The sequence below is a fragment of the Dreissena polymorpha genome, chromosome 6 (assembly GCF_020536995.1).
Source record: "Dreissena polymorpha isolate Duluth1 chromosome 6, UMN_Dpol_1.0, whole genome shotgun sequence".
NCBI classification, from domain to species: domain Eukaryota; kingdom Metazoa; phylum Mollusca; class Bivalvia; order Myida; family Dreissenidae; genus Dreissena; species Dreissena polymorpha.
The window spans coordinates 29,471,029-29,484,915 of record NC_068360.1 but is presented as its reverse complement, the minus strand read 5'-3'; the positions used below and the strand labels follow the sequence as shown (position 1 = coordinate 29,484,915).

Below are 13,887 nucleotides of genomic sequence, written 5' to 3'. Positions count from 1 at the left end.
AAATGTTTACTTACGTACATAAGTGCATAAAGAAAAAAGTCGCAATTTCGGAGACAAAACGCCCGAAATATGCGTTTAAAGCCAAGAAGACGTTGGAAATGGCGTGCCAAGCTACCTGTGTAGTGTAGAAATAGTGTGAAAGACCTGGCTCTCGGGGCCAAGGGCATTTATATGCGCCTTAGGGAAAAACGCCATTCGGCCGAAATTTTAACCGTCCCAAGCCTGTTTAACACACGGAATCATTCTCCGTAATGTGGCTTTCTTGAGAAAACGGTCCCAAGCCCGTGAATACAGAGGCTGAAAAGTCGCCTGTAAACAGCGCAAAAGCGCGTCAATCCCTAATGTGGCTTCATGGAACAGCAGGGAACGGTCCTAAGCCCGTGAAAACACAGAAGGGGGAGTAATAGCCGGAACAATCCGCTGTACTTCATATAAATATACGCAATATATCCCATAGTAAGGCAGGTCAAAAGTCATCATCAAAATTGAGGTCTGGATTTTCCATCTGGTTGTCAGAGTCCTAACATCCGCCAGGGTAAAATGATTCAACCGGAAAATAACCACCGAACGCATTATAATACAATATAATATATAATATATAATACAATACATATAATGCGAAAGTACATCTCGAAAAGGTTCTCTGCGACGCATGTTCAGGAAGGAAGCTCCCTGAACGGATTGTCACAGCATACCTTTAATTTGGTTATACTGATGTCCCAGCATTAGTAGTGCTCACACATTGTCAATCCAACTGCCTTAATCGGCAAACTTAACGTCTGCGTTCCGTCTTTACGCAGCAGTAGTCTTTGCACAGCTGGGACGGGTGGTAGTGTTCCGCTATCCATCTCTTTGTCAATGTCTGAAATATAATAATAATACATTACTTGGTGTTGATTTACCGCTAAACAGACCGTCCCCTGCTTTCCGTCTATCACTCCTTAATGTGGCTTCCTGTGAACATTTTCGCAGGAAACGGTCCAAAGCCCGTAAAAACACAGATGGGGGAGAAAATGTTACGTAACAGTCACCGTTAAACACCAAAAGAACGTATAATAAAGCGTTCTAATCATACTTATAATAACAAGAACGACGGTCCCGCTGTGCAGGTTGGGTGCTTTGAATACTTAGCAATTTTCGCTCGAAATATACGCTGGAAACGGCTAAGTCCGTAAAAAAACGACTTTTTGTTTAAATGAAGGAGCCCGGCAAGGGTGGGTGCAAAAGACGCGGCCTGGCTAGGCCTCGCATCGGGCATCATCGCCTGGCTGCCAACGCCGAGCAGTATATTTATTTTTTGAATTTCAGTTATCCGCGCCATAGAGAAAGGAACTACGCTGTGGCCCATATTTGGGCCATTTACCGGGATTTTCCTCCATGGCGCGGATTGCGATATTGTTCTTCTTGGGTGAAAAGTCGCCTGTAAAAGGAAAAATAACGCATAACAATTGCTAAACACCTATTAAAAGCATTCTTATCACGATATAATATACCTAAAACATTTTTTTTGACCTAGACGTTTTCGTTAGGGTTAGTAACCCTAAATGTGCTGAAAACGGCTAAGTCCTCATAGTGTCGGACATAGTGTTTTGGTAATTTAACAGTCACCGTTAAACACCAAAAGAACGTATAATAAAGCGTTCTAATCATACTTATACCTTAATAACAAGAACGACGGTCCCGCTGTGCAGGTTGGGTGCTTTGTATACTTAGCAATTTTCGCTCGAAATGTTCGCTGAAAACGGCTAAGTCCGTAAAAAATCGACTTTTTGTTTAAATGAAGGAGCCCGGCAAGGGTGGGTGCAAAAGACGCGGCCTGGCTAGGCCTCGCATCGGGCATCATCGCCTGGCTGCCAACGCCGAGCAGTATATTTATTTTTTGAATTTCAGTTATCCGCGCCATAGAGAAAGGAACTACGCTGTGGCCCATATTTGGGCCATTTACCGGGATTTTCCTCCATGGCGCGGATTGCGATGTTGTTCTTCTTGGGTGAAAAGACACCTGTAAAAGGAAAAATAACGCATAACAATTGCTAAACACCTATTAAAAGCATTCTAATCACGATATAATATACCTAAAACATTTTTTTTTACTTAGACGTTTTCGTTAGGGTGAGTCACCCTAAATGTGCTGAAAACGGCTAAGTCCTCATAGTGTTGGACGTAGTGTTTTGGTAATTTAACAGTCACCGTTAAACACCAAAAGAACGTATGATAGGTCGCCGTGGTGTAATGGATATGGTGTCCGACTTGCGACCGGGAGGTCACGGGTTCGATCCCCACCGTGGGAGCGTTCTTTAGATTTCCCCCAAAGACACCAAGTACTGATTCTAGGCCCAGGAAACGGACTCGAGAGCGTTTATATAAGCCTAAGGCTTTCGACGCAATCGAGCTAAAAATAAATAGGTTTAAACTAACGTATGATAAAGCGTTCTAATCATACTTATACCTTAATAACAAGAACGACGGTCCCGCTGTGCAGGTTGGGTGCTTTGTATACTTAGCAATTTTCGCTCGAAATGTTCGCTGAAAACGGCTAAGTCCGTAAAAAATCGACTTTTTGTTTAAATGAAGGAGCCCGGCAAGGGTGGGTGCAAATGATGCGGCCTGGCTAGGCCTTGCATCGGGCATCATCGCCTGGCTGCCAACGCCGAGCAGTATATTTATTTTTTGAATTTCAGTTATCCGCGCCATAGAGAAAGGAACTACGCTGTGACCCATATTTGGGCCATTTACCGGGATTTTTCTCCATGGCGCGGATTGCGATGTTGTTCTTCTTGGGTGAAAAGTCGCCTGTAAAAGGAAAAATAACGCATAACAATTGCTAAACACCTATTAAAAGCATTCTTATCACGATATAATATACCTAAAACATTTTTTTTTTACTTAGACGTTTTCGTTAGGGTTAGTAACCCTAAATGTGCTGAAAACGGCTAAGTCCTCATAGTGTTGGACATAGTGTTTTGGTAATTTAACAGTCACCGTTAAACACCAAAAGAACGTATAATAAAGCGTTCTAATCATACTTATACCTTAATAACAAGAACGACGGTCCCGCTGTGCAGGTTGGGTGCTTTGTATACTTAGCATTTTTCGCCGGTCTCTCCCACATACACGTACCTGCTACAGCGACGACAGTTGACCGCGTACACAACATTGGATTATTTGCAATCAACATTGTTCCTCACGCTGTACTTCCTGCCGCTGCGATCTGTGAAGTAGCCCGCCGTCATCACGTACGATCAAATGGCGCACCTTTGCGCCCCACAGAGTCCGCTCATGTTGGGCTTCCGGAAGAACATCCTATTGTGTTTCTTGCGTACTAGGATGTCTTGCAGGTTGCAATCCCTTTTGAAGGCTACTAATGGGGGCTCAGGGAATCAGATATAAACAATAAAAAATATTATTAGAACATTATTATTCACATATTTCACGAATATTCACACTTATAAATTGAAGAACGATGACTTAGGTAAATGTCCTCAAAATGTATTATAATTGATTTTAATTTAATACTTAGTGAATGAAGGTTTATAATTCTGTTTCAAGGGCAGTTAATATAAATAATATATTGATGGGTTCGTTTAGAACAAATATACGTTATGCCATTAGTGTATTTTGATACCAGGTTCGAAAACTTAATCGAACGCATGCCTAAAAATCGAAACAATCGTTCTTAATTGCAGTTCCGTTTTAAAAATGCCTAAATGCACAACAGTTCTTCATTGGCTTTCAATTCATATTGGTTGTATAACTGCTTCTATTTTTGCGCCGTTACGTTGAACACTTAAGATAATATTTTCTCTCAAAATAAATATTTTACACATTGTAAATGAAAAAATACCAAAATGTGTGCAAAAATGGAATACGCATTCAAAATATATATGTTTTCATTATTTTATTATTTACCGTCTCTTTAGCACGATACGAAGATTTTTTATTACTTAAATAGTTTGTTTAAGGTAGCGCACCTCTAATGGGCACATATCCAAATATAATTTAATTAATTATTTTCCTAATCAGCATTATTTCACTGAACTACATGCAAATTTGTAGGTAGGCTTTTCATGCTTTTTAAAAATATATACCGATTTTTTCAAAACCACCCTCACGCTCGGCTTTTGTCCACTTTATTTTCACCCCTGGGGTATATAAAAGTTCCATAATTCATTCAAATTTCCAAATATGGTCATGCAGTTGGTGTGTGCAGATGCAGTAAAGGTGTTTAAAGTTTAAACAAGATGAAATAAGTATTATTTTACAGACATTTATTTTTTACAAATTTTAATCTATGGAATAGCGCCATGAAATGTAAGTGATTTCAGCCAAGTAAAAATTGGGTCGGTTAAAAACAAAGTGTCATAAAATTCAAAATAGTATCATTTAAGTTATTTTTTAAACTTAGTTGTTATAGAAACACTATATACAGCAAAAATGCCCAAAAAAAAGACAGATTTACCGTTTACTTTTTGAAATAAAAATAAAAATGCAACATGCACCATTCGTATTTTCAGCAGTAAATTAATCAATTTAGCCATAACGTTGTTTTAATTTTAAAATTGAAGGATGTGCATACAATTTTCAACATATTTAACAATAAACATAGCTTATGTGCTATATTAAATCAAATTACGTTAGAAAAGAAATAAAACGCGTCGCAAAAAGTATGCGATGTCGGCAGGAATCGAACCTGCGCGGGAAGATCCCGCGCAAACCACTCGCCTTAACCACTCGGCCACGACAACTTCACAACAATGCAATCTTAAATTAGATATGCATAAGTAAACAGGTAAAAAGGCTCGTCGAGCTTTGAAGAAATCGCGAAATCGTATTTTTCAGATGATAATTGGATCAAAGTCAATATTTATAGTGAAAATAATGTATTCTAAATGAATAAGTTAAACATATATCAAAATTCGAAGATTGAAAAAATAAAATGCATCTCTCGGAAATAAGCGATCATTGAAGATCGGCAATGATCGTAAAATAAATCGCGGGAAATCATTAGAGGTGCGCTACCTTAATAATGTCTTATCTGCTGTTGTTGTTTCGCTTGTTAAGGACCTACTCTTAGTTAACACAACGAGTTAAATGTTCAACAAAAGGTTCACACATTTGTCGTGTTTAATTGATAACAAACTACGTTTACAGCAACATCAGGCTTACCTTCACTCGGTTTTCGCCGACCAAAAGTTGCATGCAATGCTGTCTACCGTGGTCGTAGGAAATTACGTCATGCATTGCGTTTAACTGTGTCTGCTAATAAATGCAAACGATCCACCAGTCGTCATCGTATGTCAATGTATAGGCTCTTTTCGACTAGTTAGCATTTAAACCAATTGAACGTATAGTGATACCTGTGATCGAATGTTAAGATAAATACTTTTGTATTTGGATAGCTTAATTCAACTTGGTATTGAATGTATATTGTATGCTGCTTGTTATTTTTCAGATCAAAATGCCAGGGATTCTATTTATAAAATATCAAACAATGTACGCAAAGCATCCATTGAAGTAGAGCAACAACATGTAAGTTCACAAACAGCTGAAGAACATGCCGTGAAGACGAATGAACTAATCGATGTAAAGACCGAAGAAAACGTCAAGCAACAACTCGATGGCCAAAAACCAAATTTGGAACAGCAAGAAACCGGTGAAAGGGAATCAAACAAGGAACGTTTTCAAAACAATCTTGAAGACCCAAACAGTGAAGATCAAATAATAAAAGAAGACGAATCGAACAATGCGGAGCACACGGACACAGAAAACAAGGGTTAAATACACAAATTGAAAGTGATTCACTTGTGCACGTAAATTTCACGCGAGAACTGTTTGAGAGGGATATGTTCAAAGAGTATACAACACGAGGTCCTTACTTGGAGTATGTTGTCTGGCCGGTGATTTACCTGCACCAGGGAGGCCCCATGCTGGGAAAGGGTGTGGCACAGGGGACACGGAATGCTGTTGTCAGAGGGGATGTGGAACACTGGACATGGAAGAAATCACGATATCAAAATGCTAAATTCTAAACAGTGTTTGCATGTTAAATAACAATCAAATAGATTATTTTTAATACTCGTGATTCAATTGCACTCCATTATTTCGCCTGTATCTCTGTAATTGGAAATATTACAATTTGTATTGATGGAAATAATACAATAAGTATTTATTTACACATTATATAACGAATATCAGCATGGCTTATCCATGCTTAAAAGAGTATGTAAATGTAGGATTGCTACATGTTAATCACGTGTATATGATAATTTAATAACGAATATTTTGCATTCTTATTTATCACATGCCATACCCTGTTTCCCATGTAATATAAACATAACGAATATTTCTATCTTAAACATGTGTAATATACTTTTTAAGCGTTTTCATTGGCTTATTTCTTCGATTGACCAATCGTATATTGTTGTTTTGCTGAAATGACGTTGCAACGTCGAATGACGTCACGAAATGTAAACAACATTCGGGATTTATCATTATCTTTGCGTAAATATTTATTTACTTTGCTCATTTAAAAGAATGTGTTAAAAAAAAGATCTGATACTCGTTGGCATATTGAAAAATTTGCGTAAAACAATTTAGTACCCTAATTGTGCGTGAATACCACCGAACTGTACAATATCCTTTATTAAGTCAATCATTCACAAAATCGAAAATTGACACAAAGGATTTTTGGGACAAATGGTTGATGTATCCGTAGATTTTTCAAATTGTGTATTTGAATTTATTAGCAATGTATTATTATTTATTATCAGGCAAACACTCGCCGATGTGTTTTAATTGCATCTATTTAAAATTGGAAAGTGAACTAAAATTCCAGGCAATCACTTTAACATGACAACGTTCGCGTATCATACTTGAAATGATGATACATGTATGCCTTTCTAATTGGTCATGTTGGTTGAGAAAGTTCTAGGGGCAGAAAAATGTACCTATTCTGAACTAATATGAACATATAATGAATCTATTTGAAGACGTAAGACGATCACTTAAATTGTCTTGATGCGCTTTCTTACGAAAAGCTTATGGAAGACTTGCGACAATTATTTAAAAAAAACACCCGATATACGACATGAAAATGCTATTCTTGTATTTGAAGTATGTTTATTATTGACTTTAAAATATCTTCAATAACAGGGAGTAGCTTCGTGTATAATATTGGTTACGTTTATACTTACATAAAAGTACATCCGAAACGGCCTTATTTGCAAAACAAACTACAACGGATTTAATAAGCAAATGCCCTTATCCTATTCAATGTAAATACATATTAATGCCCACACGTTGAAACAACAAGATGTGCATTTAATTCAAAAACACCTATGTTAAAAAACAGGACATTGTTAAAAAAATCCAAATACCATAATGGGCAAAAACAATTTGACCGGTATATTTTTTAATGCAAAAAACATAACATCCGCCTTCCGAACTTATTAACCTTATCCGTTAAAATATGCATGTATACAATACAAACATTCAAACCAATATATTTACATTTTTTATAAGTAAAGTGATTCAGGTATGGGAGGATGTGGGTTTGCGAGAAAATTAAGCGGGGCGTCTACCTACGGTAAAATAATATCAATGGAGGATGTACAATCTTTTTGATTTGACAAATTTAAAGATCGAACATTACATGCAATACGAGGTTAGAGACAACTAGACAACAACAATAAAGCAATGACATAAAATAATATAGGTATGCATAACCATGCGTGTATGTATTGTTCATGATGGGCAAGTCAAAATAGACAAACGACCTTGTAATGGCATGAAGAGATGAAACACGTCAGAGTCGTGATTGGAAAAGTCACTCATTGAAATGTCATGAAACATAAAAAGACCAAGGCATTCAATCATGATGAAAATTCCCTGTACAAAGCGTTTGATTATTGACACCATATACATATTCAAAATATACAATAAGATAATTGATAAAAATAAATAAAAAATAAATCTGCGAGCAATACTTTTTACTCATGAATAATGTTGTCATAAAAACAGCCCTTTGACCCATACGCTGTTATTAATTCATTACTTGTTACCCTAGCAGATCACACGGTGTCAACAACTCTGACCTATACAAAAGTATAGAGCACAAATGCGCTTTTTAAGCGTATCAGTTTTTCCCAAGCTTTTCACCTTAAATGACTTTTACATAACGCTTGCAGACGTATATTTTCGTAAATTTTATAGGCTGATTCGAGATTAAACCTATGAACTTTGGCTACATCACTTTGCTCAGCGCAAAGGATGTAACACTGTTCAGGAATTCCGAACTACTCTCTGTATGTTCAAACAACGCAAACTGTGGCCCAGTAACAATTACGTGTAAAAATCCATCTCGCAGAATTTCAGGTCAGAACTCGTTCACTAAATCGTCCTGGAAATATATTATTGACTATCGATAAACACAGTTTTGCTTGCAAGATGATAAAAACAAACATTACCGAAATAGTATAGTGTCACGATAAGATGAAAATCGTTTAATTATCCAACCACAATGTTGGCCGTTGTCAGTCAGCACGTCTGGAAATCGTTCCTGAACGCCTGGATAGGTTGCCCTTATTAGAAGTTTGCTATTTTGAATTCAATTTTGTATAGAAAAGCATTGTGCTAAAATGTACCATATGCAATTCGCAATGAGATTTTTAATAACCCTCGGCATGGGAAAATGGGTCTTATTCCATATGCGCCCATCATATATATATAGCCCAGTCAGCCTGCGCATCTTAAAGTCTGGTCAGGAGATAGATTATGAGACCATATTACATTGAGTGATCTTATAGCGAACAGCATCGCCTCTGACCAGACAGTGCAAATGCACATGTTGGGTTTAAGATACGCTGGCCAAAACGCATAAGACCCATTTTCGCATGACGCGGCTATGAAAGTGTGATTTAAATGTGTCGAAAGAAAACTGCGTTTAAATCAAATATTAACATACGATATATTTCGATAGTGAAGAAATATACTCATAATAAGGCACGTGAGGACACATTTGATGCGCACTCCCGTAGTATAATTTTTATCTACTGACACTAATGTGTGCTTTGACAATGATAACACACATTTCATGCGGTGAATATGCGACGAACAAGTGAAAAACACACACAATAGTTAAACTTTTGTTTTCAATTTATTTATTTAAAAACGTAAATTGCAAACTTCATTTCAAAGTCAGCATTTACGCCGACTACCTTTTAAAAAGATATTTCATGTTATATTTAGTTGTTTTTTTAATATTCAGTTTTAGCGATTATAAAGCATTTTTTAGGTTGTCTAAAGTATACCTATAATAATTGGTGAACTCATGTTCAACGTTTTATGAATTGAGAACTGTGAATATAAACAAGCTTAACCTTTTACTATTGCGTTGTAAGCACCCGTAAATACGAAAGATTGCCGCTATCTGTTGAGAAAAAAGAACGTTTCCCGGAAATATCAAATTTAACCCCTCTGTAGAAGTATGAACGAGGTTACGAAACAGATAATTCTTGTCATATTTAATTGTTTTTTTTTTATATTCGGTTTTAGCGATTATGAAGCAATTTTATTGTTGTCTATCGTATCCCTGAAGGTATTGTTGAACTCATGTTCAACGTTTAAATAATTGAGGATATAAACAAGCGTTACCTTATACTATTGCGTTGTGTTCTCGAATCTATTAATAGCCTCAGGTTACGAATAACCTGTACTACGTCAGTAAGACGCAGCAGATAGTGGACTATTTTAATCATTCATAAACAATCTCGTCCGCGACACGTATAATACAAACATTGTTAATTGTTTCTTTTCCATATAATCTCCGTTCAAAAATATTCCTTTTAACACGATCTTCACATGTTTCCATTTGTGAATGCATATAGTTGAAGAACTCAAACCTCCTGCATAAATTATACAACTCTTTCTCGCGCGGATATGGCAGTAGTGGCGGGTAATAAGCTTTCCGTAGATAACAGCGAACTGACTTAAAATTTTCGTCAACAACATTAGCTGTTCGCTACGCGAACAACTAAAAACGGTAGTACAAACGTTCTGATTGGACAAAATCGTCATGTGACTAGTTTTCGTCTAAGGATAACACGACGTAATAATAAGAGGTCATATAAGACTCGCTTACAACAATGTACGAATATCACTATTACATAAATTATATGTATTGCATAGAATTACATGTATACGGTAATTTTCGAATAACTCGTTCATGCCCATGCAGAACCAAATCGGTACAAATAGTATTTTATGTTTAATTAAATCAAATATTATATTAACAATAATTTTATGTAAAATTGCTCATTACTAAAATTAATCTGAAAATTTATAGTAGTTGTTTCAATAATATTTGGTTAAAAAATATATAATGGATGCGATCAGTTACAATCGATCAGTTCTTTATTTACACTGAATAAAGGACACGTTGAAATGTAAGCAATCGAATATACCTTCCTGTTTCGATTTGAAAACATTTTATTTTCATATAAAAGTATCAGTTATTATTTTCCAATGAGCTTATACAGTCTAGTACCAAGTGATGAAGATAGTGCGGTCGAAAATGTAGACGATAACACTGGAACAGAAAAAATGAGTAATTATAATCCTAAGTATTTGACACTTTTTATATTGCGAGGTTACTCAATCATTAGGTAATTGATCCGCATGCGTGCATAAGTTTGTCAAATGCAGACGCCCTACTATATTCTTTTATAAAGCTTGTAAATAGTAATGAGTGAAAGTTGTTCATATATTTTTATCTTATTTTTAGTATTTGATACTTACTTGATATTTACTTTCGATTTAGTTTGACAGTATTGTGATCTGATTTCCATTTCGTATATATAGATGTAACTGTGTACTGCCGAAATGAATTGAAACTGAATATAATGAACTTTTTCAGTTATGTTTGCACGTATTCGAAAGAAGTGAATTATAAAAATTGTTCATTATTTATACGATCGAGCAACAAATGTCGTGACCATTGTTTATGTTAAATAGGCCTATAAATAGTGCCCTACTTGCAGTAGTATACATATTTCACTACCGTGTGATGTGTTTGTCAAGTTTAACATGCAGCTTTATTTGCACATTGAAATAGTTCGATTATATTTATATGTGTTATGTACACCCTAACCTAGTTTTATAATTGCTTGTATATGTTTAAAATAATGGTGTTTAGCGTTTTGGCAGTTTACATTCAACAAATATTCGAAAGATATCCTTATTTCGGAAACTATAGGCTTTTAAGCGAGATTTTCATGCTCACCTAGTAAATACTGACAATAGTGTTGACATTTTCGAACATATTTCAGCTTCGATAAGTTTAAATCAATGAAGCTTAACATACAAAGCACTTTAATGTAAATTTTGGTTGTTTTATTCACAAGTCAAACTTAAAATTTGACCTCATGCTTACACAATTAATCAGTTAAATTGTTCGTGTTTTTCGAGCATATTGTGATTTATTAAACGGTGAATGTGGTATTAGTTATTGTCAGACAATGCGGAATGTGTAACCAATTGTTAAAACTTCGTTTTATTCATGTAGACCAATTTCTTTTATTTGAGTGTCACAAGTTTTAACGAATGATATACACAATGCAAATATACTTATATTTACTAATGTTTTCTTTAACAAAAGATAAACCATTTAGTATCGTTAAATATATAACATATTGGAAATGTGTGAACGCCTTGTATTAACAAGCTGTACTTAACACGATTCAGTCGAAGCTAAACATTCATGCATGGCATCGATGTACAGCAACTAATCTGAATTTTTTCAAATCGATCTCACTAAACAATAAATCACTTACAAGAGAAGTATTTCATTTCAGCTTTTTGGACCAAACTGAAAGGAATGACACTCTGCATATGTACTTCCTGTCACGTGTGTTGGGTTTCAAGGTAAGATTTGAAGTTATCCTCATATATGTTTTATTTTTGTTGTGTTGACGCTTTAACTTCCTAAAATGTTTAAACAATCATCTACTTAACAATACATTTAGTTTTTTTGGTTATAATTATTAGTATAAAGTTTTACTTTTCTTCCTTTGTCTAACCGCTATATTGGGAACTGATTACTAGCCATATCTGGCTAAATATGCATACACCAACCTTAGGTTTGAAAAAGAATGATAAAAAAGCATCACTCCCATGCATTATTTTTAACAAAATTAACCAAACATTATTAAATATTTACAATAAATAGCATTTTATTTTATTTAACGACTCGATCCATTTTGGAATGCAAGTCAATTTAAAAAATAAAATACGTCTAAAAAGTACTTCATATCCCACAGACTGTAAAAACAAATATACGTTATTGGTCTTCCAATATAAATTAACCTTACATTTTCGACCTAAATAATGCATACCCAATTAAACAACTAAAACAATGCCGCTTGTGAATATAATAAAACAATTATTGTAAGGACAGTATTATAAAATTTCGTATGTTGATATTTTATGCGAATGCTTGGTTGTAAACATAAAATGTAAAATAATATTGAAATAATATGGTTAGAGTAGTGCCAGCTTAATTCATAATATGGTTATTCTATTCACCTTAGGTTAGAGGACAAAATATATGATCTGCGGATACATAATGATGATCTTGAAAGAGAAACGCTGCAGAAGGACGAAACCATTAAGGACTTGACGAGGCGTTTGGAAATTGAAAGTCAAGCAAGGGAAGATGATGCCTGGCAATATACGCAAACTACCTCCAAATTAAAGGACGACCTGATACAAGTTGAAACCGAAAAACCCGATGCGCTGACAAGGTATATTTAAACAAATAACCTATATCTATACCCACGCATGTACATCTGAGAATTATGTTAGCTGTAATATAGTAGACCGTTCGTGCACTTATTTTTTAGCTCGGCTTTTTTCGGAGAAAACCCGAGGTATTGTCATAGCCAGCTCGTCTTCCGCCGTCCGGCGTCCGCCGTGCTAAAACCTTAACATTAGCTATAAAATCTAAGTGCTTCCACCTACAACTTTGAAACTTCATATGTAGATGCACCTTGATGAGTTCTACACGCCACACCCATTTTTGGGTCACTAGGTCAAAGGTCAAGGTTACTGTGTCAAGGTCATCCACAGCCGAGCGTTGGCACCCGCTATACGGTGCTCTTGTTTATATAACTTCCGGTTAGCGCAGTGGTGGATACACGTGCTTCTTACCTAGGCGACCTTGGTTAATCCCCGTCACCTGAAGCATGTGAGTTTGGTTGGTGGTCACAATATCGGACAGACTGAATTTTCACAGGGTACTCCGGCTTCCCCCCGCAACACACAACCGCACCATACTTTGAAAAATATATTTAAGTACACAATAAATTCAGCTATAATTCAAAATTCGTCCAAATTTGAAACACACAACTTTTATATTCTTGCTTCCTTTTTGGGGTGCGCGCTATGTTCAATTTTTCGACATCTCGTTTAAACAATATATTCAATATACACTGGGACAATGATTTAATCCACCCTCGAATGAACAATTACGGGAACTTCGAACATTTCAATTCAAAACTGAATCTAATTATACTCGTTGTTCACTTTAAATTAGTAATGTGCAAAATGTAAAATCGGTATCGATGGTTTGTTTGAAGATTAAGCGCACTGATGTCCGTTAAACTGCGAGACAACAATCCGAACATCGCCGATCTCAGTGATCAGTTCAGGCCTACAAAACTGGCGGAAATGTTCAGTGAACTGAACGATAACGAATGGACAGACGCTTTCACTGTCATAAACAAAGTTCTCTCAGAAACGAAAACAATAACGCTTTTGCTGGATATTATAATGGTAAATCATATAAATAGATTGGTTGCGACCACAAATTAACACATTCGTACACAACAATTT

At 35.7% G+C, this 13,887-nt stretch overlaps 1 protein-coding gene across 1 annotated transcript in view; it reads right to left on the bottom strand.

The window, feature by feature from the left end:
• The window catches only part of LOC127835550 (kyphoscoliosis peptidase-like), a 143,513-nt gene that overhangs the window by 4,876 nt on the left and 124,750 nt on the right, over positions 1-13,887 (bottom strand). The gene's annotated exons all lie outside the window — the stretch shown is intronic.